General features: G+C 54.4%; 1 protein-coding gene and 1 non-coding gene across 2 annotated transcripts in view; both read left to right on the forward strand.

Annotated features, from left to right (window-relative positions):
* Nucleotides 1-27,912, forward strand: part of ARHGEF17 (Rho guanine nucleotide exchange factor 17) — a 139,831-nt gene that overhangs the window by 6,672 nt on the left and 105,247 nt on the right. The window lies entirely within an intron of this gene.
* On the forward strand, nucleotides 27,736-27,809 carry TRNAN-GUU. Its single transcript has one exon. It is a non-coding gene; the product is annotated as a tRNA-Asn (tRNA).

A 27,912-nucleotide genomic window follows, 5' to 3' on the forward strand; every position in this document is an offset into this window, starting at 1 on the left:
ACCCCATCCTTTGTAGGACCTTCCTCATCCCTCTTCAGCTTTCTATGGGGCCCAGAGGGCTGGGACCTTGGTCTCTTTCTCCTGTCTCCCTGCATCTTATTTCTGGATGACCTTACTTGCACGCCCAAGTTCATCTGCCATCACTGTGCTGATGGCCCACCGCTCTGCCTAGGTAGATGGAGGGATAGGGTGTTAATTCAGTTAACAGGGAGCTAATGATGGAGGATGCACGAGTGTCTAAATGGGATACATATCCTGCTAGGAGCCATTCTGAAGGACTTCTTAAGGGAACCTGAAATTCACTTTAACATTTTGTTTCCTCAAGTCAAGTTGATCCTGTGTCTCCTACCTGTTGCACTTGTAATTTTGCAATAGAATTTAAAAAAAGCCCCCAAATTATTTAATTTCAGAGGGTGCAAAACAGGTCCTTTTCCCCTTTTACCAAGTTCTTTTTTTTTTTTTCCCCTTTACATTCCCTCCTTTCCCACTTTTGGGATTTTCTGAAGAGAGGACTCCCAGCTTGCAAGGATATATTTTTAAACAGGGAGGGAAAAAAGCCAAACATAAGAAGGGAAGGGGGCAGGGAGAGGAGAAAAGCCTTAGAACAGAGGCTTTGTAAATCAGCAAATAAATAATTTGGCTTTGTGATTTTTGCCAAAGAAGTGGACCTTACTGAAAAATCAACTATCTGAAAGAAAAATTGGAAAGAAACAAAAACGTTTCGTTTAGAAGATGTCGGTCACCGCTCCAAGCGTTATCCTGGAGCCTGGAGAGAGGGAGCGTGTCCGCCAGCTGGGATTTAGGCTCCCGTCTCAAAGGCCCCAGCTGGTGTCTAGGTTGCTGGTGCTCCTTCGGGAATTTGCAAGGAGATTTTGGGTGCAATTCAAGGTTCCTAGTTGAGAGGTCACCTTTTGCCTTGCTGTAGTGTCCCGGTGGACATCGAGAGACTCCCAAAAGCCCCAGTCCCCCTGCACGCTCAGCGGGGAGATCCCTGTTGGGCTGGACAGGAGTTGGGTCGTCACTGTAAGGGGGCTATCGGCAGGGCATCCTCCCTCGAAACCCCTAGAAAGCTCTGGCTGTCTGGTTTATCTCATGGATATGCTACATGACGTGTCTCTTCTTGCAGACATGGGGCGGGGGGTGCTATGCGTGGAAGGGCGCTGCGGGTATTTATGTATGTGGAGCCCGGGGGAGCAGTTTGTGGCTGGCCGAGCGGCCGGCGGTAGAGGTGATTGGGGGGGGTTTCAGCCATTGGGATGGTTTCAACAACTCCTGGGGCAAGAGAAGAGCATCAGTAGGGGCGAGCACTTCAGGACGACGTGGTTTGTATCGTGTGGGGCCTGGCAGGTACCAGAGCAATGCAGAGGGAAACGTGCCGGCGACTTCAGGAGGTCCGCGGGGGCCTTGCCGTGCTGCACGTGCAAGGTGCCCAGAGGCCACGGTGACACGGCCCGAGGCCGATGGAGAAAAGCTGTCGCTCGTCAGCGTCTCCACCTCTCCTTCCCCTAAGCAAGAAGCAGCCGCCGCGGTTTTGCTTTGCCAGACCTCCCAGCGGGAGTCGCGGAGATTTGAAGAAGGCCAAGTTCGGTGAGCGGGCGAATTCCTGCTGGCGACCGCGGGCTCCCAGCCCCCTGGCCAGCTCCAGCCAGGCCCTGCTCAGGTCTGACGGAGCGAGCAGAGCCTCGTTGGCGAGCGTTTATAGGCTCGGAGGTGGGGGGAGCAGGCGGGGGGCGGCCGGCTGTTTCTGTGTGACCTAACCATCTGGAAAGCAGCACTCTTGGGCTGGGGCCTGCATGACTAAAACAGGCAAAAACCTTCCATATTTGGCGAAAGCCGTTCTCAAGACCTCAGCGAAGGCCTGATTCAGACCTAGCTGGCGGGCTGGCTTCCCCCCGCAAGGTTTAACTCTCTAGGAACCCATGGATGTAAGCCTCGTGCAGATGTTTTGCTAGGGTCGGTAGGGTCTCCCCGCCACCGCCTCTGTGATAAACCCCACGCCAGGTCAAGGCAACAACATGGGCAGCCCCTCTCACCTCTGCAGGGTTGTCCCCACGGGGTGGGGTGGCACGGGGGATTTGAGTGAGACAGAAAACCCTGGTTCCCCTGGGCTGGGTGAACTCGGGTCCATGCGGGCATCTGGCAGGAACGGCAGTGTGGCACAAAGGGTTTCCAGGTGTCTGTCAGGCCTGACTTAAACCGTCCACCTGCCCGGAAAAGCAAACCCGATGAGGAATCAGTCGTGACAGGTGTGTGCAAATCGGTGCGAGAGGGACAAGCTTGCTTTGGAGGAGGATTGCTAGGAAAAGTTGCTTGCCGTCATCCGCCAGGTTGCGGCTACTGGAAGGCGCTGTTTGAAAGGAGAGCACGCGGCGCAGAACGTAGCTGCCGGCCAAATTATTCTCATGCAGGCCTTGCAAGGGAGAGGAGCACCATTAAAATCCTGTAAAAAGATCTGTCAGGTTCCTACAGCAATAAATGGATGTGTGTGTGCACGCCCATGTGCACGTGTGGATGCGTGTCAGAAGCACTCATTTATGGACGGTCTTTCAGATACTCCAGTGATGGATGCAGGCTAATGGACAAGATAGCGCACTGAAACCATTGTGAAAAGTAGCCATGTTATCCCCTTTGCACCCCCAGCGATGGGATCTGCTAATGGCTGGTGTCTCATGTTTTCTTCTGCCCTGCGTCTTGCCTATCTAGGGCTAGGAAAAGATAAGGAAAACATTAGCTTAATTAAAATCCTAGGGGAAAGCCTTTCTGCCTAATGGCTGTTTGCTTGATAAGAGTTTGGGTCTTAAAAAAGCAAGACAAAGTAGAAACCTTTTCTCCAAAGACATTTCAGGGGTGCAGGTTGTAGCCTATGGGGTGCAGGTTGTCTGCCGATGTCCTTAGTCTAAGGACATCGGCAGACAAGGCTCTTTGGGTAAGTCCAGTATCTTCAAACAGGGCTTTTTGCTGTCTCTGACCACCCCCTCAGCCATTCAGGAGGGTGCAGCCAGCTCTTTTCTACTTGCCCTATAATGATCGCAGCCTCCAACAGTTGCTCCAAATGTTGCATGAGAGGCTGGAGCATTTTTTTTTCTCACACTTAAAATAAAGTTAGAGCCAGGCTGTGTCTCCCAGCTGCAGCATCCAGCCCCGGGATGAATCATGGGATCGCAGCAATTAGAGGAGAAAAGGCCCGGCTGGGTCATCACCTCCCCCTCCCTCCACTCCCTCCCGTCATGTGAAGACAAGCTGGTTCCCTTCCATTCCCCTTCCAGGATCCCTCCGTGACATCTGCATCTGCCTTCAGCTATTAGATACAGCTCGCAGAGGTCTTTTGCTTCCTCCTTATACTCATAAACCTCTTTCGTAGTCAGGACTGGAGCCTCGGCTATGGCTGCCGGGGCATCAGCGGAGCGACCCCAGTTTACACCAGTATCACGGTCAGGCCAGGCCCCCACAAACACAACCCAGCACCGTTGCAGTCATGGCAGCACGCACATTCCCGGTCCTAAGAGGCTTAGGGGCTCCCCATTGTAGAGCGGCGGGGACTTGAGGCTCGGTGGGGTAAAGTACGGGGAAGGGGAGAGGGGAGGGCTGCACTGGTCTCCCCAGCAGCTGAAACATCCCCGCGCAGCATCAGGCGCGGATGCAGCAGGGCGAAGGCCGAGCCTGCTCCCTGCGGGCGCTGGCTAGGTCGCTCAAGGGCTGGCACGGATGACCCTGGCACTTATCGCAAGGGGGTATAGACAGAAAAAAGAAGGAAAATCAGGGCTTGATCTTTTCCGTGGAAGAGGCAGGCAGAATGCGGCGCTGGAATCTCAGGAATCCTCCGCCGGCCGCGCTAGGGTTTCAGCAGCTGGGGGCTCGGCGCAGCCTCTCCGCGGAGACTGAGGCTCATTGTATTCCCTGTGGAAGAGGGCAGCGCTGCCCTTCCTTCCTTTCCCAGTTTGGGTCTGGGAGGCAGCTGTGCCCTGGGTGGCTGGAAAGCTGCTTTTCTAAGGGGAGGCTTCTATACACAGAGCCGCAGCTCCGACGCAGCCTGGGAGCCTGGGAAAACCACGGACAAGGCAAAAGCAAACATCTCCCGCCTGAGGGCTGTGGGTAAACATGGGAGTATTATTAGCAACCGAAGCAGAGCTGATTCAGAGACCCGCTGATTTATGCTCGTGTTTCCTCTCAAGACGTTACGCCTCGGAGCGCGGCTCGGGCTTCGCGTACCCGTGGGAGAGCAGCAGCTTGGATGCGCCGCTCACGCGGACCGGGAGGCTTCGGAGGGAAGCTAGAGCCGCGCCAGCCCCTGCGCTGCCGGTCGCGGCGATGCCCACCGCCGCAGCCCTACCAACATCGGGGGGCTCCGTGCGACAGCGGGCCGTGCCGTCCGAGCCGGTAACTCGCTGCCCCGCGGCTGCGTGGTCTCCATGCTCTTCGGGGCAGCGGGGAGCCTGGGGTCTGGCCTGCCTCTGCCCCCCCCCTTGGTGCCTCTGCTGTTCCCCTTTGTGACTTGGCGATGATGCTGTCACCTCCGAGGGGCGTGAGGATGAATCATTACATTGCCTTTGTAAATCCCCGGTACCGTTAAGGTTCTCAAAGCACTTTACAGGCCCTCAGCCGCATTGTCCCCATGTTGCAGACGGGTAAAACGAGGCAAAGAGAGGTGAAGTAACTTGCCAGAGGCATTCAGCAGTGGCAGAGCCAGGAACATGGCTTCTCTCCTCCTGTCTTGCTCTACCCAGCAGACACCCAGTAGCATGGATTCATTCATGGAGGCACTTAGCCATGATTACCAGGCTGGCTGCCCCCAAACCTCAACCCTGGATCCCCCCCGGTGCACCCCCTGGTGCACTCTTCAGCCAGGCTGTGGGTCACAGGGGACTTACTATACGTGATCCCTTCAGTTCAGAGCCTGCCCCTGCCGCGAGCCGTGACCAGCGGCCAAGGCAGAGGACTGGCAGGGGCCTCCAAACAAGGTGTCACTTGTTCGGGCAGCCCGAGCCCTCCCTGCCCAGGGGCTCTCGGCCAGGCCGCGTGCAGGCCTGGGTGCCCACAGCTTCCCGTGGGCTCATTCCCCTGAGCAGCCAGCGACCCCTTCCTTTGGAAAGGGGCTTCTTTAACTGCAAAGCCTTATTTTGATCCTGGGCGCCCATCCCAGGCTGCTCTTTTAACTTTGCTGGAGCCACAACCAATGGGCTCTTCCCAGCTAGCAGCTCCAGAGGGTTTACCCCGAGGTGCCGTGTCTCGAGGCATTGTTTCCTCTCTTCTTGACTTAACTCCATCCAGTCAGGCAGGAAGCGTCCCTCACAGCCCTCGGACAGTCCTCCAGCGTTCCTGATGCAATGCAGAGCAGGCCCACGTCCTGCGTGGCCTCCACGAATACCGTCACACCATCTCCCAACCCATCATTGAGTTTGTTTCCCTACACACCTCTGTGTGGTACGGCAAAGCCCCTGTCCTCACCCTACAGATCAAGAGCTAAAGTGTAGGGACCCTGAAACTCATATCCACAAAGGCATTTAGGTCCTAACACCCAGTGATTGAGGATCAAGGGAGTTGCCCAAGTCCGTATGGGAAATTGGTAGGGGTTTGAATGTGAAACGCTTAGATCCCCATCGATTCCTCTGGCTGTCAAATTGTTCTTCTTTAGCCGTCTGAGCGGCAGCGTGTAGATGGGTTAGGTACGAAGGGGTGGGCAGGAGTGAGCATGAGAGGAGTGAGGTGTGGGTGGGACTGTAGTCCTGCAGTAGCATGCCAGCCGCTGGGTGCGGGGGCAGGTACATGAGACTGTTAAAGGATTTACACCACTTGCAAATAATTGGGGGTTTGTAATGAGGCTTTGCCATAAGGGAGCTTTAAGGGGGGTGTTTAAAGCACTGGCATTTCTGCAGACTTGTCCGCAATTTCCTGAGTTGTTTTTCTTTTTAAACTTAGCCCAAGTCAGTCGCAGGGAGCCAGAAGCTGCTGCTGCAGCTGAGCCCTTACATAGCACCGGTCATCAGCAGATCTCAAAGGAAGTAACTTTCATTGGCTCCATTCAACTGAGGGTGAAGCCAAGGGGCAGGGAGGAGGAGGAGTTTTGGGGGTTTTTTTTATATATTTCATGTACCAGGTCAAATTAGGCAAATCAGTTCCAAACATATTGATTGAGCAGAACTCAACTGTTCCAAAAACCGTATCGACTGAGCAGGCAGAAACTCAATCGTTGCAAACACCATGTATGGCGCTACAACCAGCAAGCATCCTCCAGCCCAGACCTGTCACCCTGGGACTTCAGATGCTACCAAATCCATTGGCAGGCATCCTACTTGCAGGCCCAAGCCTGGAAGTCTTGGGGTTTGGATGTCTCCAGGTATTCATCCCAAACTCTTTAGCCCGGGACTTCAGATACTCCCTTCACTTGATCTTAGCCCACAGGAGAGGAGGAGTGACTTAGCCAGAGCCAGAGGTAGAGCCCAGGTGTCCTGGGTCCCAGGCCAGTGCTCAGTCCAGCCCCCCCGCCGACTCCTGCTACCTCCTTGGCCTGGGTGATGCCTGTCAGGTTCGTTGTCTCCGTACTGGTGGGAGATATGGGAATCAGCAGCTGGATGGGAATCGGCGGTGAGGACAAGGAGCTCAGCAGGGTCCTAAAGCAGCAAGAATCTGTTGCAGTTGATTGTTCACTGGCCTGCGATCCTGAAGTGAGGACTGTCCAGGGATGGGCAGAGCTGGCCTGGTAGCCGGACACGTCCCAGATGCCCTGCACCTCCCAGCCTCACCGCACCCCACATACATCAAGACATCAGCCCTCCAGATCCAATAGCCACTTCACGCGCAACCCTCCAGTGCCCCGAGCCCTGTCTCACTGGCACGGCGATACAAGTTCTCAGCCTCTCACCAAGGCTGCTTGTGAATTATAGATTAATGCCAGAGCCAAACGTCCAGTCTCACCTCCCGTATACAGGCCACATTTCAGCTGGTTACCCTTGCACTGTGCTTAACCGAAGCGTGTCCTCCCAAGAGGCAGCAGGTCATGATCTGCAAGTATCGGCCGGACAGAGAAGCCCCAACCTCCTTTGCTAGTTTGCTGCAAAGGTAAATCACGCAAAGGTGCCTGTGTCCAGGTGGAGCTGACCTGACTTTGCCTCTCAGCCCTCAGCTCTTGCCATGCCTTCCCCCACAAGACAGACAGGGCCCTGTAGGAGCCAGCATTTATGGGATTGAATCCTAGTTTAATAAGTTTCCTTTGTACCAGGGATGAATTTGTCCCAGGACAGATTTAGCTATTTATTTATTTAGCATTGGACCCCAGGGCTGGGTCTTTCCCCATGGCTGGAAAGCCCCCGAGCCATTCTGGGCAGTCCCTAACCCTTCTAGCTCAAAGCTTCATTTTCCAATTGAGATCAACCTTTGCAGCAAATCAAAATCATCATCATGGCCTCTGCCAAAGCATCAAATGCATCAGATTTCAGTTCGAAAGGATTTGTTTTTTTTTTGGAGAGAGATGCATGTGAAAAGATAACAATTGTGCTTTTTGAAAACAGTATTTATTAGCTTCTGGCTTTGAGCCCATAAATACTGAGTATGGAAGGGCTCTTTCCAACCAAGGTGCTTTTGAAAGTATGACTTCGGGCTTTACTTTTGGAAGAGCTCTGACTGCTGTGCTGTAGGTATTTGTCTGAAGGACCTGGAATGGCTTTATCCCACATTGCACTGATAAACAGTCACCCACAGATCATTGTCTAGATAGAAGTATGCAATCCAGATTCTCCCAGGGCAGTAACTCTGTTAAATGGAGGTCACCCTTCATCAGCTGCCAAACAAGGGAAGCACGATGAGTAGAAAAAGACGTATAAGCTCCTTGGTTAGAAACCTGTTTTTTTTTGTTCTGGGTGTACAGCGCCTAGCACAGCGAGGTTCAGTTCCTCAGCGCTGCTGCCAGCACAGTGGTGTGTTAGCATGAAAGATCATAGCCATCATCTCCCTGCCTTTTCATAGGCCACACTTCCTTGTGGGGTATCATTTATCCCTGTGCATCAGGCCAGCAGAGAGCTGTGGCTTCAGCCCTTTATTGGTTCCCCTTGAAAGCCATACTAACCCTAATCAAACCTTGTCTTTAAAAATGTCCCGAGAGGAGATAATGTAATTTATCCAAGCCAATCCCCGGCCAGAAACCAAGCTACTAAGGAAATATGAAATTGGAAGTAGCGGTAGCATCCAAGCTCTTTAGGTTAGCATTAGCCACATCATTACTAACCACCAGCCCTTTAAACTCTAAAAACAGCTCATTTGATTAACCTCAGTGTTTCCTCCAAAAAGATTCTTCTCTGGCCTTAGCATTAGTCTGAGAAATTCAAGGCAGAAAGTAGTCTCTTTTCTTTTCTTTTCTTTTCTTTTCTTGTTGTTTCGTTTCTTTTCTTGGCGAAAGCTAGCTAGAGGTCAAAAGCAAGCCTATACCAGAGCTGATTTCACTTCTTTCTAAATTATGAAGCTTCCACCATTAACGTTCCCCGCAGCCACTCAGAAAATACCAGCTCTGAGCTTTTACTCATTTTTCAACCACAAAAATAGGGCAGAGAGACTCTTCCATTGCAAGGAATGCAGGCATCCCACACGTGGCCTGGATGGTTTTGACACTCTGGATTCCCAGTTGAAATCTCTGGGTTTATTGTACAAATCATGTGTAGGTGTTTGCACACCTTGAAGTGCTAATATTGTGCAGAAAGGATCTCACAGCACCCAGTGTTGCTCTAGTTGATCACTGATTTGGAGGGTGAGGTCTTTGGGGCCTGTGTGTATAGCGCCTGGCACCTTGGGGTGCTGGTTCTTGATTGGGATGTCACCAGGTGGCGCTGTCACACCTATTTTTTGAAGTTCTGGATCTTCATTTGCAAGGGATTTTTGACTCTTGGGGGATATACCAGGGTGGTTTGGGTCATGCGAGGCTCTTGGAAGAGAGCTGCTGGTCCAGGATGCCTGGATAAGGGGGTTGGCGTGCGTCCTGTCCAACTTTTCCATTCTAGTAGCCACCTTAGTGTGAAGTCAGTTAGAAAGCAGGGTGTACAGGCTCCTTTATAGACTAGCTAAGTAAGTTATGTCAAAAGAGCACAAGCTTTCCTGGGCTGATGCTTACTTCATCACATGCTCAACCAGTGTATATCTGCAAATAAAGGATGAGGCACTAAGGACCAGTCTCTATTCTGCGGGCATCTACACAGACTTACTGCAATTCTGCTCCAGCCCATTCAGAGCCTGAAAACCCATGAATGCATCTACTCTGGTAATACAAAACTCTCTAAAACTCTTGGTTCAGAGATGATACCTTTTATTAGACCAACTAAGAGATTGCAAGAAAAGGTCTACTAAAAGGTATCATCTCTGAACCAAGAGTTTTAGAGAGTTTTGCATTACTTTTTGTCTCAGAGCAACATGGCTAGCAAATACCTCTGCTTTTGTAACACACCCTCATCTGTCCATTAGAGTGAGACATGGAAAAGCAGTGAGGAAGAGGAGGATCCCCCCACGCTCATACAATCCAGCAGGACAGAAGAGTTGCGCCGCAGTGCCTAAATCCACATAGGACGGGAATAAGTGGGAAAGAATCTGGCCCTAAGGATCTCCCCAGACGCTACATAGCAGATTCCTTCTCCATTGGGAAGCCGAGCTGCCGGCTTGCGGACATCTGCTGTCGCTCGGCAGGTGGGTGGTAATGAAATCAGAACAGGACCGGGGCAGCAGATGGGGAAACAATACAGCTGATAACAAGGACGCAACTTAAAAGAGTGGTTCTCAAGCAGGGTGCCTTGAGATCCTTTCAGGGGTGCCATGGGATGTCACTCAACGTTAGCACTTTTTAGATTTGCCAGCACCATTTGCAGGACAAACTCATAGACTTCAAGTAGAAGTCCGTAGCCACGGGCTTTCTGAGTTCTTTGCTGCAGAAAAGCTGCTCTATTATTTTTTTGTGGTCAAAAAAAGAAGGAAAGCTATGAGATGGCACCCCTCAGCAAATGCTATGAGTCTAAAAAAGTTGAGAAGCACTGGATTAAACGAATCAGGAGGCATTTCCTGTGCTATTACCTGTTGTGAATACCGTAGCACCAAGTCAGGTTAGACCAGAATAAATGCCAGCAGTGGGCCTTCTTCTCCTGTGACCGGGTCACTCATTCAACACCCCCCCCCGGCTGATGGTCTCAAATTGGTGTCACCGCCCCGTCCCTGAGATGGTGGCTCTGACCTGAGACTGGGTCATGGTTTAAGAAAAACAAGAAAGCTTCACCTGTCGCAGCCAGGCCGGCAAGAACAAGCCCAGCACCCCTGCAGCCTGAACGTCTTGTCACCCAGGACAGAGGGATCTTGCCAGCTGAGCATCCAAATCACAGACAGGATTTTCTAGAGCCCTGTTAGCCAAGGGGTTTGACCCCATACCTGCCAGTGCTAACGGGCTCTTTCTGGCTAAGTGACTGGGGTGCATTTGGAAAGCGCGTCTAGTGGGAGAAGTTCAGTTGCAAGGTAGTAGTTGCTTTTCTGAGTTTGGCATCTGCTGAGAGCTGGCCCGAGCACGGGAAACCAGAGATGTTTGGGGGCAGCTGGCTTGATGTCCCGGTACCTGCTGGGGCACCGGCTCGCTCTCTGGTACCTGCTGGGGCACCTGGGTCACTGCAGGTGACCCCTGCAGTCACCTCACCTCCATCCCTACCACTACCCCTGCCTCTTCTCCTGCCTCCCTGTTCATCTAACCACCGCTTGCCCTCGTGTAAAACACTCAGCAGAAAACGGCGGCACCAGCATGATGCTGACGGCCCTCGCTGCCCTTTGTCTGAGCTTCTGGGGCATGGACAGTGTCCGCAGACTTGTCTGCACAGGGGAGCCTCTGCTGCTATAGCCTCGCTGGGTTAGCAGAGCCCGTTAGTGGCAAGGCAAGGTAGTTTTCTGCTGGATTAGCCACTGCCCTTTCCACAAATGGGAATAGTGGAGCTGGGAGAAGACCCCTTTGGTAGGCAGAGCTGCGCCCACTTCAGAGGTTTTGCAGACTGAGTTGTACCTGTGGTCCTAGCTGGCATAGCTGTGCCAGACAACACTGCAGGGTAGCTTTGCCCATGGGCTCATCCATGCTGCAGCCCTGGCAGGGAGTGCCGCACTGGGAAGGCAGCTGCAGCCCGGCCGTGGCACGTACGGCTCCCTGTGGGTTGCAGTGTCAATTGAGAGGCAGGGCAAATCCCCCTGCACTGAGCTGGCACTGCTCTGCCTGGATTGCCTTCAGTGCCCCAGATGGCTAGTTTGGATGCCTGTGTTGCACTGTAACTGGCATGTGCTTTCAGCCTCTACCGTGCCCTGCACATTGGGGTCCTCAGTGCCTCAGCCGTGTGGTTGTTTCGTAGTGCATATAACTAGGACCCATCTCTAACCATTTGCACGGGAACCCTCTGGAGGGAGCGTGTGAAGGGGCTTGCACATGCTTGCACACGCAGGCGCTCCTGCTGGCTGTGCCTGGTGCCACTCAGCTACCAGTGCCCCCTTGGCAGGGATCGCAGCAGCTGGCAGGAGGTGAGGGAGTGGCAGCCCTACAGCTGGCAACAGGGTGGCAGCAGGAGCCATGTCTGCACCACCATTCAGGCCAGGTCTGCACCACCACTGGGGTAGTGGAGACATGGCCTGAACCCCTGGGGACACAGTAGGTGCTGTCCAAACATTGACCTGTCCCCCCTAGGTAGGGGGATAGGTCCCCAGATAGGAGACCGGTGGCACTGAGATCTGCCTTGATCAGGGGCCTAATGTTAGTGTAAGGCTGCTATTAATTGTGCCGCCTCCCCGCCCCCTCCAGGGCTAGATCCATGCCTGGCGTAGCTGCACTGAAGTCCTTGCTGGTAAAACCAAGGATGAACTGGACTCGGGACACAGGAGTGGATGATGCCTAGGGGAGGCATGGGTTAGCACTCAAGGTATCCCAGAGCAGAGGGAGCTGGTAGCGATCCAAAAACTCTATAAACTCTTAATAAAGAGGGATTTTTCCAACCTCTCTGACTGTCCTGAAACTTTGGCACCTCTGGCTTGGGTGCATTTTATTGCCCTTGGGGAAAAACTGAGTCTCCTGTCCAAAAGATTAACCACTCTAGGATTGGTTTTGTCTCCCTCCCCCATATTTATTGCAGATTCCCTGCCCTTTCACCCCCTCAGATGGGTGCTAGTTGATTTATGACCCTCTACACCCTGTGTCCTGAGCAAAGCAGAGCTGAGCTGCCCCCAGACTGGCTAGTTGTTGACCTGTTTGCTAGCGGGGGCTCCTCGTAAATCAGGAAGGAGGCTCCAGGAGAAACTCCGAGAGCCAGTGCTGACTCTTGCATGCCTTATGGATGGGTGTAAGCCATCGGCAGGCCTGGAGTGACATGGGATTGTGCAGGGCCTCCATGCCTGGTACTAGGTCCCCGGAGGGACCTGATACGAGCTGGCATGGATAAGGGCTGCACAGAGTCCAGCGTCGGCAGCACGTCTGTCGCTGCGTCATCCCAGGGGATGGAAAAGAAAATGAGGATGAAGAAGCATGCAGCTATAGCTCACCCTCCTTTCTTTTGTCAGCTAGAGAGTGTCAGCCCACACCTGAGCATGGGGACATGAGCTTTGTCAGGACGGGGGCTCCTTGGTGCTCCAGTGCAGTGGACTGTAGGAGACTGGGGTACGCATGGTGTAAGTGTATGGGAGCTCATCTCAGCCTTGCCATGCATCAGCTGGGGTATATGCAATAGCACCATGATGACAGTTGCTGCCCAGGTGGTTTTGCTGATCCCCTTCTCCTTGGCCTTGAATGACTTGATATAGTTGAGGCTGGAGACCTGTCCCTTGTAGGCGGCCCTGCAAGAGTCTACTGAAGCCTCCCAATGTGAGGATCTCAGCTGCACGATTTATGGTGATGGGAGATGGCTCCCATATAGAAAGGGCAGGGCTTCTTTAGTGGGGATGATTCACTGCCACCCTGACACCCCGCTCTCTTCTCCCCGTGCATTGTCATGATCTATCGACGTACCAGCAACCCAAGCCTCCCCCTGCGCTGCCCCCCCGTGCTTTGGGGGCCTGGAACAAGCTGCCCTGGTGCCTGGCAGCGAAGCGCTCCCTGCCAAGGGACGGTCCTTCTCCCAGCATTGCTCCGCGACAGCTGAGCCTTGTCTCCAGCAATCCTCCTCCCTCGTGGTCTCAGTCCAGGCCGTCTGTGGCTGCTTTACCGAGAGCCTGTTCTTGGCTCCGTGTCCAGGCTCTTGTGGGGGTTTCCCCCCTCCTGGCACCTTCTCCCTTTATGTTCTTCATGCCCAAAGACAGCAGCTCTTAGGGTTTGTTGTGGGCAAGTAAAATCGCCTTCATTTTTGGGCTTTTTTTGCCTGCCAATATATTGAGCAGCAGGGGAGACTAGATGGTGGATATGACTTCAAGTTGGCCAGGCCATGGCTCCCAGAGCTGGAGGAATCGGAGCTGCTCTCTGGTCTTCTCCAGTGCCCTGCGGGGCACGTTATCTCTTGCCGGGCACACGGCTGGGCATTATGGGCAGGCTGTGGAGGACTAGGGGGTTCAGCCTGCACCTCCCTCTGTGAAAGCAGGGGTCACTAGCCTGAATATAAACAGCACTTGGGTTTTCACCTGTACCCCAACCGGCATGTTTGGGGGAAGGGCTTGTGTGTGGGCAAGGTGGAAGCTAGGGTCACACCCAAGGAGAAGCCCAAGTCAAACAGGGCTGAGCTGGGAAATGCCAAGCTCCCTTACTGGGAAAGCCCTGGTCTCCGTCCAGGTCCTTGTGTCCCAGATGGACAGAAGGGAACATAAGTCTTGGGACCGTTGCAGGGAAGGGGCCAATTTGGTCCTCACAAGTGGAAGAGCTGGGGGACCAAGTGCGATCAAAGAGGGCTGAAATCAGATCCCAGCGTCTAAAGCTGGACATCCAGAAAGGAGAATTGGAAAACCATGGCCTGTGGGGCTGGGAAGTGACTCTGGACCACTGATCATCTAGCTCAGATCAGCTTGTGTTTTTCTTTGGCGGCCAGTGCAACAAACCCTTGCAGAGCCTATAGCCTGACTACTGATTAAATCCCACACACACTAGGGTAGTAGGGCTTGACACCGGTCCTTTGCTCTGTACCCCAGTCCCTACCAGTTCAGGTCCTCTGCTGTAGGATCCTGGTCCTTCCCCTGGACCACGGCGGGTTTGTAAATGCAGGCTGGGCTGAGACCCAGACCCAGCGTAGAAGTGGAGAAGCTGCAGAGAGGTCTCCCCGCAAGACAGCACGGCAAGAGGCCACGTCAGGCCTGAGCGATGCTGGGGCCACTATTGCTCATGGAAAAGGAGGTGCTTGAAGGTTTCCTCACCCATGTGTCCAGGTCTGTGCGGCTTGCAGCAGTCTGTGCCCTGGCTCTCCTGCTTTCTGGGTGCCCTCTAGGTTCAAATGGTCTGGGCTTGCAGCTCTGGCTGGAAAGCAGTCAAGCAATCGCATCAGCAGCTGTCCTGGTATTCAGAACTGTTCTGTCCACAGTCAGGTTGGTCAGGTGTGACTTGCCCTTGGTGACCCCATGCCGACTGTTCACAATCACCCTCTTCTCCAAGCGCTTAGAAATTGATTCCTTGAGGACCTGCTCCACGATTTTTCCAGGGATTGAGGTGGGGCTGATTGGTCTGTAGTTCCCTGGATCCTCCTCCTTCCCTTTCTTCAAGATGGGCACTGTGTTTGCCCTTTTCCAGTCATCTGGGACCTCTCAATCTTGCTTCACTCTTAAAAACTGAGCAATACAGCCCCAGGTCCCTGGCATATTAGAAAGCCTCTAGGTTTTTTTAACTGGAGGAAAACATGTGTCATGTTTAATGTGATGTTGCACCACAATATCGGCACCCCCTTTTCAAATCCTGGTGCCATATCCCGCTCTGATGCACCGGTCAGCCCACTGAATCTGACCTGCTGGCTTGCCGTGAGATTGAAGCGGAGGGGTGCGCTGGGTTTGACCATACACCAAGCCTTTGCTCACCCTGGGGCACTCGGACCCTTTGGACCGATCTCGACTGGGCTCTGCAAAGGTCCAACCCTTGGGTTGTATTCAGAACTGCTGGCGGGTCAAGTCGGGAGGGAGGCATCTTGCCCTGCAAGGTTGGAGAATGAGAAGCAAATTGCTCAGGAGCCAGGGAGCCCATCGGGGGCATGGGAGACATAGGTTCAATGCCCTGCTTTGCCTGTGTGACTGTGACCAAGTCACCAAAGACCAGATCCTTTCTGATAACACACCAGGCTCTTTGCTCTAAGGCCACATCACAGCAGACAGCGAGCAGGGTGGAACAGGCTCACACTTTGGGTGTGAGGATACATGTATGTGGAAGTGTGCGAGGCGCTCACTTGCTCACGGGACAGAGGGCATGCGTGGATCTCACACAGATGAGCGTGCACATGTAGATACAGAGCAGGTCTGAGGGACCCCCGCCTCCCCCCCATCCCTGCACCGAAGAGGAGCACTTTGGTTGGGATGCCTGCTGTGTCTTTGCTCTAGGGGGGGCAGTGCACCCCTCCTGGTCAGGGCAGGGGGAACTGTGTTTGGCATGGGGTTGGCCCTGCACTGCACCAGGGGCCAAGATGAATCTGGTAGAGGGGGCCCCGAATGGCATGGGCTGCTCAAGCCAAGGGCAACCTCAGGAGAGGTGCTTGGATGCAAAAGCAGGAGCCTCTCTGGCTTCGAGCCAGGGAGAAGTGTCCTGTGCAACCAGGAAAGACAAGTCCCGTGGGCCTAAGATGGCTTTTTAGGGGCCATCCCATCTCAGGGGCGCAACTAAGAGCAACCTCCAGGCTGCTCCCCATGAGGGCACGCGCTGCATAGTCCAGCCTACGTGCATGTTGGGAGGCCAAGGACAAGACCTGTTGGCCAGCACAATAAAATCAGAGCTCCTACTCAGTTTGATTTACCGCTCCATAAAAGCTGAAGCTCCGAGGCAGGACTGTACTTACATGCAGCAGCTTTAACCTTGGTACCGGATTTAGCTTCCTCTGGCTGATAACGCCGTTCCCTGCCTCTCCTCCCCTCTCCCTCACTCTCCTGGCAGAGAAACTCTTAGCCTTTTATGTTCCTGAGAGGGATAATGAGACACCCCATGCCCCTGGCCTGGCAGAGGCAGCAAAGCAGCTCAGCGCCTCCGTCAAGCAGCTCAGCACCTCCGTCCAGGAGGTCACAGCCAGGCTCTGTTTCTGCACGTGCCTCCTTCTGCTCACGGCTGATAAGCCTGCTTGCCTCCACGCAGCCCACTCCTGCATGCTGAAAGGTGCCCCCAGCCTATAAAATTAAAGCGATTTTTTTTAACAGCTTCATTTTTTCCTCTCCTGTTCCCTCCCCTGATCTTAGAGCACCATGACCCTTTGACTGTCCCGTCTCTTCCCCTCTAACTCTCCTTGAAAGTTTTCTACGGGTTCAGCTACCCTCTTCTTAGGTCCCTTACTCACAATTTGGCCCAGAGTCCTGCCATTCCCTCTTTTCCCCCTGCAGCCCGAGTACAACTGCTTTGCCCTGATTCAGGTGTCTCCAGGTGGCTTAAAAGGCAAAAACTGATGGGGTTCTTGATGATGGAGGGTGTGCATTGACTTCACCAAGGGCAAGTCATGCCTGACCAACATGATTGCTTTCTATGACACAATTACTCGCTCTGGGGATGTGGGGCAAGCAATGGATGTGATATACCTTGACTTCAGCAAGGCTTTTGATACCCTCTCCCACAACATGTTTGCGAGCAGGCTAAGAAAGTACAGGATGGATGACAGGACTGTAAGGTGGATAGAAAACTGGCTCGATTGTTGGGTTCAAAGGGTGGTAATCAATGGTTTCATGTCTAGTTGGCAGTCGATATCAAGTGGAGTGCCCCAGGGGTTGGTCCTTCGGCCAGTTTTGTTCAATATCTTCATCGGTGACCTGGAAGATGGCATAGAGCACACCCTCAGCAAGTTTGCGGATGGCACCAAGCTGGGGAGAGTAGTGGATACACTGGAGGGTAGGGCTAGGATTCAGAGAGACCTCAACAAATTGGAAGATTGGACCAAAAAAAATCGTATGAAGTTGAATTAAAGACAAGTGCAAACTCCTTCATGTAGGACAGAACAATTGCTTAAACCAGTGCAGGCTGGGGGCTGATGGGCTGGGCAGCAGCTTGGAAGAAAAGGGCCTGGGGGGGTTATAGTGAACAATAAGTTGACTTAGGTGCGTCATCTGCTTGTACCACTGACCATCTGGGTGACCACGAGCGTGTCGCTTCACCTCCTCGTTTCTCTGTCTCGCCTCCCTCTCTTTGCTCCGTTAGACTGTGGGCTCCTTGGTTCTTTGTCCCGTTTGTGACTGGGAACAGGACTTCAGCCTCTGCTGGGGTCTCTCGTGCTCCTGTTCATCGGCCTTGATGCCAGTGGGTGGTTGAACGTTGGCTCGGGCTAGCTGCAGGAGCCTGGCACGGGCACATGGATGCTCCTGCCAGACTTAGATGTCTCTTGTGTGCCTGGCAGGAGGGTCTTGCCCCTGTGCACTGGTTTGCACCAACCACCAGGTCTGGGGCTTGGGGGGAACCTTTCCCCCCAGTCCAGATTGGCAGGGGTGGCTGGTCTTGCCTTCCTCTGCAGTGCAGGATGCACTAGGGCTGGAAGACCTCAGAGCCTCTGAGCGTAGGTTAACCTAACTGATTCCCTGCTAATGCAGCAGCCAAGGCATTAGCAGGACGCTTGTCAATCCTGCTCTTTACCTGTGGCATGTTGTGGTTAGATGGGTGGGCAGTGGTTGTGGTGCCTTGTGGCCAGGGGGAGCGGAGTGGATTTTCTACCAGTGGAGGATTTTGGATCAACAGCTGCCTGTGGCCCGAGGTCACTCTAGGCCAGCTGAGGCACACTGAGTCGTCTGCTCAGGCCAAGGGAGAGCTTCTCTCCTGAGCTGCCGACAGATGGGGAAGGTTGGGTGAAGATGGCTGTAAACGCCACGTGCACCCTCCCAGTCCTGGGTGGCTGTAGAAACTCGAACAGGTCCCCAGAGCCTGATCTACAGACCACTGGGTGTCTTGCCATCAACTGGGGGTAGCTTATATTGGGCCAGCCCAGGCAGTGGGGAATGGGGGAAGCTGATGTGGAAGGCTGGATCCACCTCCAGGTGTGGATGCTCGTTGATGCCTGAGATACAGGCTTGGGCCTCATATGAAAGCACAGGGCAGGGGAACATGGGTCTGGGAGGCAGCGGTGGATGGTGCAGGGGAAGGAGGATGAAGCAATGAGCATGGCGTTGCAGATACCAAGCCTAAAGGATTCCTAGGCAAGCCCCAGTGCATGTCACCAGAGGCCTGTGGCAGCATCAAGTGGCAGAGAGCGAGCCCAGGGCAGAGGCTGTTTTGTTCCCCGCACCAGCCATGGTCATGAAGAGATGATTTCACGAAGGCCTGTCCCATGCCTGGACAAGCTGAGTTTATAGAGGAGCAAATTAGAGCTGCATTTCCCCACTTCATGAGTGGCCAGGGGACATGAAGGGCAGCAGTGGCAGTCAGAGGATCCTTCCTTATTAGGATTTCCCGGCAGCATTGAGGATTTCCAAGTCGCCGAGCCCAGGCCTTCTCCTCCCGGAGGCTGAGGTCAGAGCCTAAAAATGTACAAAAGCCTGTGAAACCAGAGCAGCCAGGGAGGCGTGCAGGAAGGAATAACTCTGAGAGTTTGCAGGTGTAATGGAGGGCCCTGGCTGGCACAAACCTTGCACCCATCATTTCCCCAGACTCTAGTGCAAAAACCACCGGTATGTATGGTACTTTACCCAGGAGAAAGGCAGATCAGCCTCCTCAGCTGGTGCTTGGTTACTCGAAGAGCTCAGCGCCCAGCAGGCTGGGGTCGTCTGGAAGCATCCAGGGAGACCTGGACTGCCAGCCCAGGGACTACAGGGAGGAGGATGAAACCAGCCCCACAGGGAGGAAGGTGAAACCTGTCCTCCAGCGGAAGGGGTGGCTCACTGAAGTGACAGGCCAGGCAGGATTGTCTCATGGTCGGGGCCGAGGGATGGTGACATCCAGTCATAATTGTCGTAGTTGTCATAACTAAAGGGGATCCTGATTCTCCTCTCAGTGCCCTGAGAAGTGGGCAGCTCCTGGGATGAAAGTATAAAAAACACAGGGACCAGCACAGTCCTTTCCACCCAGGGCAGTGCCCTCCTCACTGAGCCACAAAGTCCAGCTCCATCTTGCATCCTCTCTTGCCCAGGGGCCCAGCTTGGACAGGGGGAGTGGAGGGTGGTGCCCTCAGCCCTGCCTAGCCCCTGGCTGGTGGGGTGGATGCTTTTCTAGGAAGCAGAAGATGTGGGTTTAAGCCTCCTCTGACTGTGCGGGACGTAGAGCTCTGCTTTCCCCTTCCCAAGTGCCCTAAGCACAAGGCTTTTGGGCAGAGGTGGCTGCTGCACTGCTGCTGCCACTTCAGGTGCAGATAGAGGCACCTTAGCAATGTAGGTGTGTTAATGGTTGCACAGAGAATCAAGCAGCGGAGAGGAGGGGGTAAGCTCACACTCAGAGACTGGTATGGACACACAATACTTTTACTGTAGAGTAAATCAGCTTTGCTCAGAAGTGGTAGTAGAACGGACCCATGACAGACTGGTACCAGTGTAAGCTGCTGCAGGGAGCAGCTACACTTCCTGAAGCAAGGAGTAAATATACACCAGGAGAAGTTATACCAGGGTAGTAGCCATGTGGCCTGTCAGTTTTATCCCAGGGAAACCAAGTGCTCAATCTGATCTGTTGCCACTTAGTGTCCAGGGGCACTTGTACACACCACGGCATTTAATCCTCATTAACGTAACAAGCATTACAAATTTTAAACTTGTTTATTTTGGCACGTCAGGTGTGTGTTTGCACGCACCAGGCTTTCAAAGCTTGGTGTGCAATTCCCCATAAATTCCAGCAGGGGGAGCCAAATGCCAACCTACCCCTGGTGCCAGGGGCTGAATAGCACTTACCAGCTTAGCTGGTTGTGTGTCCTCCCCTTGCTGCAGAGTGAAATCCAGGGTGAATTGCTCTGTAGTAACCCTGTCGTGTGTTTGTGCCCTCGGGGACCTAAAAGCCTCCTCAGCGCCATGTAGACATCTCCGAATGGAGGAGGATGTGTATGGCTGTGTTCAGTGTCAGCTTTGATGACAAAGAGATGATACTAATGATCAGAATCTGAGTGGCAGCCCTAGAGCCTGGGGGCCCGTTTATCTGTAGCCCGTTGCGGAGGGCCTCGGACAAGAGGTAGTTAAGCCTCCTGTCTTCCAGAACAGAGTGGTGGTACCCAAACTGGATGCCTTGGGTGGGCATTGAAGAGCTTTCAATGTACCTTGCTCTTGGTTGCAGATTGCATTTGGGAGCTGACGATGTCTGTCTCCATCTGAGTGCATTCCTGACATCTTTTTGTCTTCATGCACTGTAGGTCGCTTGTCCTATTTCATCTCCTTTTGGAGGGACCCACAGAACACAGCCCTGGAGGCTGGTGGGTGGCATTGGGGCATGAGCTCTGTCCTCGTCTCCCGCTTCATCTTCCACTCCAGCCTCAATGCCCCCTCCATTTCCATCTCCAAGCTGTTCCTGCTACATCCAAACGCAGCCGGCCTCCACGTAGCCAGACTAGTAGAAATTTCCCCGTGCTTTTAGCAGGATCAGACCCCCAGCCTCAGCCCTCTGTCTTCTAGTGAAGCCAGGTCTCACGCAGCTGCATGGATATAGGTTAGTGTATTCCTAACTTCATCCGTTTCCAAGCCCACCAGCAGTGCCTGGTGGGCTCGTACCTCACCTTTCTGGCTGATTCGGTCAGCAGTGGAGGAGTTAAACCATGCTGCTATTTCCAGCATCCGGATCAGCAGGGACAAGGTTATGAGAAACAAGTAGCACTTCTGGCAGCAGGTATCAGGCAGATGATGATTTTTATGTCACAGAGGTTGGCAGCTGGATTGAGACCCACCCCACCCATTGCATGCGGGATGCTGGATGGTCACAAGTGATGCCAGATCATTAGGGATCAAGTGGGCACTAGATCCAGGAAGGGCTGGAGCAGGTGGATCCGTGGGCTGCTAATGGATCCTATTGTGGCCCTGTCCTTGGATTATAATGCTTCTTTGCCGATTGTAATTGTTACTGGATGAAGAATGGTAACTGTGGAAAAACGACTTGGGTTATAGTAAAAAATATATATATATTCTGCCTGTCAAGGCAGGAACAGCTCCTCTCTGTGGACAGATGTAGGATTTTGAGAAGGGTGCTGCAGATGGTGTGGCACAGATAACACAAAGCATATTTTTCTACAGATATTTGAAACTCTGCTAATATGCTAGGGAGCTAGTACACTATTATTCAGTTTAAGGTCAAAGCAAAAACAAATGTAACTTTATTGGAATGTGCACTAATGTGCAGCATTATATTTTAAGTTTTAAAAACATAAAAAAATAGAGAAAAATAGTCAAGTTAGTTAAAAGATATTGCTTCATTAGTCCTGGAGTCACTATAGTTAAATGTACATCTCTTATTCAGATTCATAAAATAAAATCTAGCCTTCTTGAGCATCTTGATAGTGCATCCAATACTTCACTGTCAGTCATTTTTATGCCTGGGTTAATATGACAACACCTGAATTAAGTTTTTTAGGTAGATCTAAGAACAGTCTACAGGATGTAAAATAGCAGAGAGACATGGCCAGCAGAAGAAAGGATGTTTTGAATAGTCAGGCAAGGTACTTTGAGTAGATATGATATCTTTTATTAGACCAGCTGAGTAGTTGGAAAAAAGTTTTTGGCTAACTTTCAGGCATAGTGGCACATCAAGAAGACCATTAAAAAGGAGAGAGTCGGAGTAAAGAAAAATAAGTAGGAATCATGAGCCATGAAGTTCACAGACTCCTCAGAGCTGCCTGAATAGAAATGCCACTGCTTCTCCCAGACACTTGGTTTTAAAGTTTGGGTGGAGCAGGAATCAAAGGGGGGGTGGAGGGGTGCAGCTACATAACTGCAACCCCTGGATCCACCCCTGCTCTTCTTGGTGTGCTGCTAGCACTGTCCAGCTTAGACCAGCCTCCAGGTCACAGAGCCTTAGGCACCGGAGACGGATATCACAACTACAGGTCCCATCTGGTTGGCAGGTGAGGAAGGCCATTGAGAGCTAAGACCTGGCGCATCTGTGCAGTGCTTAGGTAGACACTGGCATCGCAGTGCCTGGGTGTCTTGCAAGCGGTAGTGACTTTCGGCTACAGCTGCTACTGGGAGGTAGGGAAGTTGGGCCAAGAGGTACAACATGACACGCAGCCCCCCGCCGCCACTGTGCCCTCGCAGCCAGATCATCTTCATGAGCAGTACCGCGTGTGTGCGGTTGTACCCCCTCCACCCCGATGGGCAGCGCCCAGGGCTGGGGAGGTGCCAGCAGCTGCTTCCGCGGCACCGCGACAGGAGCTGCCATCACTCACCCAGGCAGGCCCTTGACAGGACAGCTGGTTACACAGCTGGACCAGCCTGGCCCATGCTCCCCGAAGTACCTTATCTGCGTGCACCACTTGAGCATTTCAGCATATAGGGAGCTGAGCAGGGCTGCCCGCTGATGGGACCCAGAGCTGCCTTCCTCTCTGCCCAGCCAAAGCAAGCGTTGTCCTGGCCTGGTCTATCTGCAGAGAGGAGCTCCAGGGTCCCTGGGAACACCTCCGAGATGCTGGTTGTGGGCTAGGGAGAAATCCCCAGGGGTGGTAGAAGGGCCTCGCTCATTTGGTGGTTGTCTTCTTGTGGTTCGGGTCAGAGAGTTAGGGGGAGGTCCTGCACCAGGCTCTGGATCTCTGGGCTGCATTTCAGACCCCAAAGTGTTGGACGGTAGTCGAGGTTCAAGTTCCCCTGTGCTGTAGCGCGTGATGCGGCCTGCTCTGGGAGAGCAGAGGAGCGGGCCGATGCTTTTCACACACAGACTCCAGCGCAGGCTTTGCAGTCAGCTTGCTCAGAGCAGGGTTTGGACTTCGATATTGCTGGGATGGGCACACCCTGGGTGCATCAGTGGAGAAAGCCCAGGCTAAGGACAGCAGGGCTTTCTTCCTCTGGTGCCTTCTTCTCACCTCTCCCAGGGCATTATGAGAGAAGCATACCCTGCTGCTGCCCAGGCTCTGATCACTGAAGTTTCCCAGGCCCCAGGGCTGGCTGTCTGTGCAGCTGTTTCACCATCACTAACATCCATCTCATCAGCCTGTCCCCAGCCTGGTGCTGAGCAGAGGAAGCAAACTGGAAGTCATTGCTGGATGATTTCCAGCAAATACATGAGGGCTCACTGGCACTACGCACGTTACCCGGCGGATGCCTCTGGTTTCACATCTGCTGGTGTAACTGAGATCAGGACCCAGCCCCGTTGCCTGCGGTGCTGGAGCCAAGAAGGAAGGGCATGTCCTGAGGCTGCCTAGCTGCTGCGTGTGGCGCACCCCAGTCAAAAGCTGCTAGTGCCGCTTTTGTTAAGTAGTGCCTGGCTGACTTCTTGCTGCTTTGGAGATGGGCACGTGATGGGCTTGGGCAGTGACTGCATCTCTTTAGCTACTCGGGTGCCTCTCAGCAGGGGTCATGTCCTGGGAGGGTGCAAGGAGGCCTTCTGCCTTCCTGGTACCTCAGTGCTTCTCTTGCAGGATTGTCTCTGAACTTCAGACAGGATAATCTCAGCATTTAATTCCTTCAGGGCTGGTTGTTTTAGCGGGTGGCAGCAGGAGGGGATTGCAAGGGGATGCTGGTTACTGCTCATGGTTGCTACTGGGGGTTGCAGCAGGCGTGAGCCTTGCCCAGACACGCCGCCTTCTTTGCAGGCCAGCTTGGCCATGCTGCTGTGGGTGGCTGTCTGCTCTACAGCCTGTGCTGGGCTGGAGGAGCCCTACAGGGCTTTCCAGAGGAGATGTGAGATGCTTGAGGTATAAATCCACCCCGGCGCTGTGCAGGGGGATCAGATAGAGCTGCTACCACTTGGATGGCCGCTTAGATGGAGCAGCGTGGGGACTTCATCCCACCTTGTAGGCACCTTTTGGGCATGGGGAGGAGGTGATGCACTCGGGGCCTGAATGCACTGATACCTAGGGTTGCCCTCAGTGAGCTCAAGCCATTTACACTGCTCCCCCTTGCCTTTGCCTTACTTCCCCTCCCACGCCAGAGCTGTTCACAGCTTCCTCTCGCACAACCGCAGCCTATTTAGGAATCGGCCTGTAGACCACTTGTCTCTCGTCCTGCGCGGGGCTGTGATTACCAGCCGTATATGTGTGCCCCTGGCCCAAAAAGACATGCGCTGTCAGGGCTGGCCTTCAGGCTTCCTTCAGCCCTCTGGAGGGAGATGCCTGTTGGGACAAAGAGGGGTGCAGGAAGGTGGGGCTGGACCAAGGAGAAACAGGGCTGGGGCAGGGGTGGCCCATCGTAGCGGTGCTTGTGAGGAGTGGGTCCAGAGCGAGGGGGGTGCTTCTCCCCACACTGAGACCACCAGGGCACCGGGACCATTCAGACCAGTCGGAGACAATCTTTTAGCCAGGCGTGCCACATATTAAGCCCTACATCCTCCCCGAGTGCCATGCTGATCCCCCTCCCCTGCCTGATCTGCTGCTCTGCTTTCCCCTTCCTGCCCTATGCTCCCTGCGTGATCTGCTGCTCCGCTGTCTGCCTTTTGCCCCATGCCTCTTGCCTGATCTGCTGCTCTGATGTCTGCTCCCCACCCTGTGCTCCCTGCCTGATCTGCTGGTCGGCTTTCTGCTCCCTGCCCCCTCCGCCAGCGTGCTGCCTGTCCCCTCCCCGGTCTGCCACGTGCCACACACAGAGACGACCCATGGCCCTTGTGTCACGCATGTCACAAGGTGCCCGCCTCTGATTTACACTGCCCCCAGTGGGTCTGCTCACAGCTGCACTCGGCAGCATGGCAAAGGGGCCGCCGGCCGGCCCTGGCCCAGGATGAGCTGCACCAGCATTTGCAGGGGCTCTGGCCCCCGGTGCTCAAAGGCGCAAGTGCCCCACGGGAGCTGTGCGGGGCGACAACAGGCTTACACCGATGTAAGCGAGCAGAGTTCAAGCTGTTGCCCCCTGGCACCAGTACCACGGCATCCATCTGAGCTTCGATACCCATTCAAGCAGAGGAGCGTGCCGCTCTTCCAGCAGGTCTCCGTGCCGGCAGCCTCCGTATCTCCACTAGCCCAGGGAGCAAGGGGCTGATGAGCGGCGCTGGCGGCGCGTGGCGCTGGGCAGAGTCCCCTGCACGGCACGGCTGGGCACGCGCTTCGACGGCCGGGCAGCGGCGACCGCTGACTGCCGCGAGCTTCTGCCGACAGAGCGAGCGGATCCAGACGAGGGGTGGAAAAACAAGGGCCCGTGCCCCCTCTTCTCCCCATCGCATAGCGCTGCAGGCACCTTGCTGGCTGGGAGCCCTGGGGCGAGAGCCGGCCTGCTCCAGCGCCTTCCCCTGGCACGGCACGGCCCGGGGTGCCCCCCCGGTATGTTTCCAGTTAGAGGCGCAGGGCGCTGGCTGCTCCGAGCGCAGCGAGACGCGGCTCTGCAGGGACCGGCGGCCAAGGCATGTGGTTTCACTTTAAGCACGCACATGCTTGCTGGGCCTGGTGGCTTGGCCGGGCCAGCAAGAGGCTTTGTTTTCCAGGAGATCTGTTGTGCGTGGACCCCGGGGGGCCCTAAGGGAGGGTCCTCCAGCCTGGGGGCAGCCCGGGAGGTTTGTCGTCCTTGTCCGTGCTCCAGGAGCCCATATCCCAGCTGGGAGCAACTTAGCTCCTTCCCCTCCCAGAGCAGAGATCCTGGTCCCCAGGCTGTGTCTGGTGGAGGGCAGAGACATGACCAGCCAGGTCATCTTTGCTTGCTGTGTTTTGGGGGCGTTGGTTGTAGCCGTGTTTGTCTAAGGACATAGGCAGACAAGATAAATGTGATATCTTTTATTAGACCAACTCAGATAGTTGGAAAAACTGTTCTTTGTAAGCTTTTGGGTACAAACACCCTTCTTCAGGCCTCTCCCTCTGCCTAAAGAAGGGTGTTTATACCCAAAAGCTCGCAAAAAGCAATTTTTCCAACTATTTAGTTGATCTAATAAAAGCTATCACGTTGCCCCACAGAGGCTTGTTTCCTCGCTATAAATTTTAACAGCCCCAAGTCAGATCTTGTTCCAATGTTATGCATCTAAGTGGCATTTAAGCCACTAAGCGGGGTCATATTGCACCTTCTTGTGTCCAGAAGGACATGAGTTGCCAGCTTGGGTTAGACCCCAGGTCCATCCAGCCCAGCGCCCTACCACGCAGCAGCAGAGCGGCTGCAGAGGGGCAGAGTAGGGGAGCAGGTCCTGCCCGCACAGCTGTCCCCTGCCCCTCTCCCCCTATAGCTCCCAGCATTCAAAGGCCCAGGGCAGGGTTAATACTGGGATTTCACCTCCAGCAGTCACGTCAAATGTCCCGAGCCCAGGAGCATCTTGGGCAGGAGGGTTAGGGGATATCGGTCAGCACTGACCATGCACTTGGATCACAGCCATTTCTGAGTGACCCTCTGTGCTCGGATAGTGCAAGCCTGGGCCTAACACCGCTCTCCCTGGGCCCTGGCTGCAGGGTGGGGACGCCCAGCACTTCTGCAGGCAGGACCTTTGGCGTCTCACCCACCACAAATGGCTTGGGCTTTAATCTCTCTGTCCGCACCTGCTGCCCGGCACAACACTGAGCTAGCAGATCCCTGCTTCGGAGGCAGGGAGGGGCTGAATGGATGAAGCAGAGCTTGCAACCGCTGCGGCGTAGCGGCATCAGCAAGCAGTGCAGAGGCGCGGTCACTGCAAACAATGGCATCACCCGGATGTCACCCTGCCTGGCAGCACTGCAGACACCCGCCTTCTCCGGGGACCTCCGCCTCCCCGGGAACATGTTTGTAGCTGCACACGGTAGTGGCCAGCCGGTCCATCTGCTGTTCGGGCAACGGGCCGTGCTGCTTTTTCCATATTAGTCCAGGATTGTCTGGAGGAGCTGCAGGGAGACATGGTGCCCCGGCTCTTGCTGGGGGCTGGACTAGCTCATCCCAGCAGTTTCTTAGCAATGGTGAACATTGCCTCTCCCCTCCCGGGCGATGACCCTGAAGCCGGCTGTGGTCAGACTGGCCACGGGGGCTGCTGCGGAGGCTGTGTCCCCCTGGCGTTAGAGACCTTGCGCCTTCCCTGGCTGTCCTCATGAGCGAGGCCTCATTCCTCCATGGGTCTGGCCAGGAGAGGTGTGCCCAGACCCAGCCGGCGTAAGGAGCATTGTGGGCAATGAATGCATTTCTGCCCAGACAAGGGGGAGGGCTGGTTCGTGCCTTGCCTGCCCACGGGGCTGGAGGGAGCCACGTGCCTAATCTCCAGGCTGGGCTCCTCTGCATGCCCCAGGGGTCTCCACGGTGCGAGGGGTGCAGGGAGCAGGAGTGCTGCAGCAGGTTGCCTGTGCTCCTAGCTCCCCTGGGCACTGGGCATCTGTGCCCCTAAATCCCCTGGGCACCTTGGAGACCCCTCCCTCTGCTGCAGGGTATGGAGTGGCAACTTGATCCACCAATGAGAGGTCAGGTAAAAGCATTACTTCCCCCAAACCAGCTCTGGATTGGCCAGATGTGGCCTTAAACCTCAGCCCAGGCTCACAGGGATCCTCTGAGCCAGGAGAGAGGTCAGCCAGGGCCCCTGGGAGCCCAGCAGCCTCTGCAGCCAGCAGCACGATTGTCCTTGTCCTGGCCACCTCTGTGCCATGTGTGACCAGCTGCTTCTAGAGCAGAGAGGCCGTGGTGCATCCCATCATCTCACCAGTCAGCCATGTCTCTGTGGCGCAATCGGTTAGCGCATTCGGCTGTTAACCGAAAGGTTGGTGGTTCGAGCCCACCCAGGGACGAATGTGATATTTTATGATGTGGACGTTGGAGTCAGGAGTGGACTGGCCAAGTTCGCCGATGACACCAAACTTTGGGGCAAAGCATCCACGCCAGAAGACAGGC

The sequence above is a fragment of the Crocodylus porosus genome, unplaced genomic scaffold, assembly GCF_001723895.1.
Source record: "Crocodylus porosus isolate Cpor-Errol unplaced genomic scaffold, CroPor_comp1, whole genome shotgun sequence".
Taxonomy (NCBI): Eukaryota; Metazoa; Chordata; order Crocodylia; family Crocodylidae; genus Crocodylus; species Crocodylus porosus.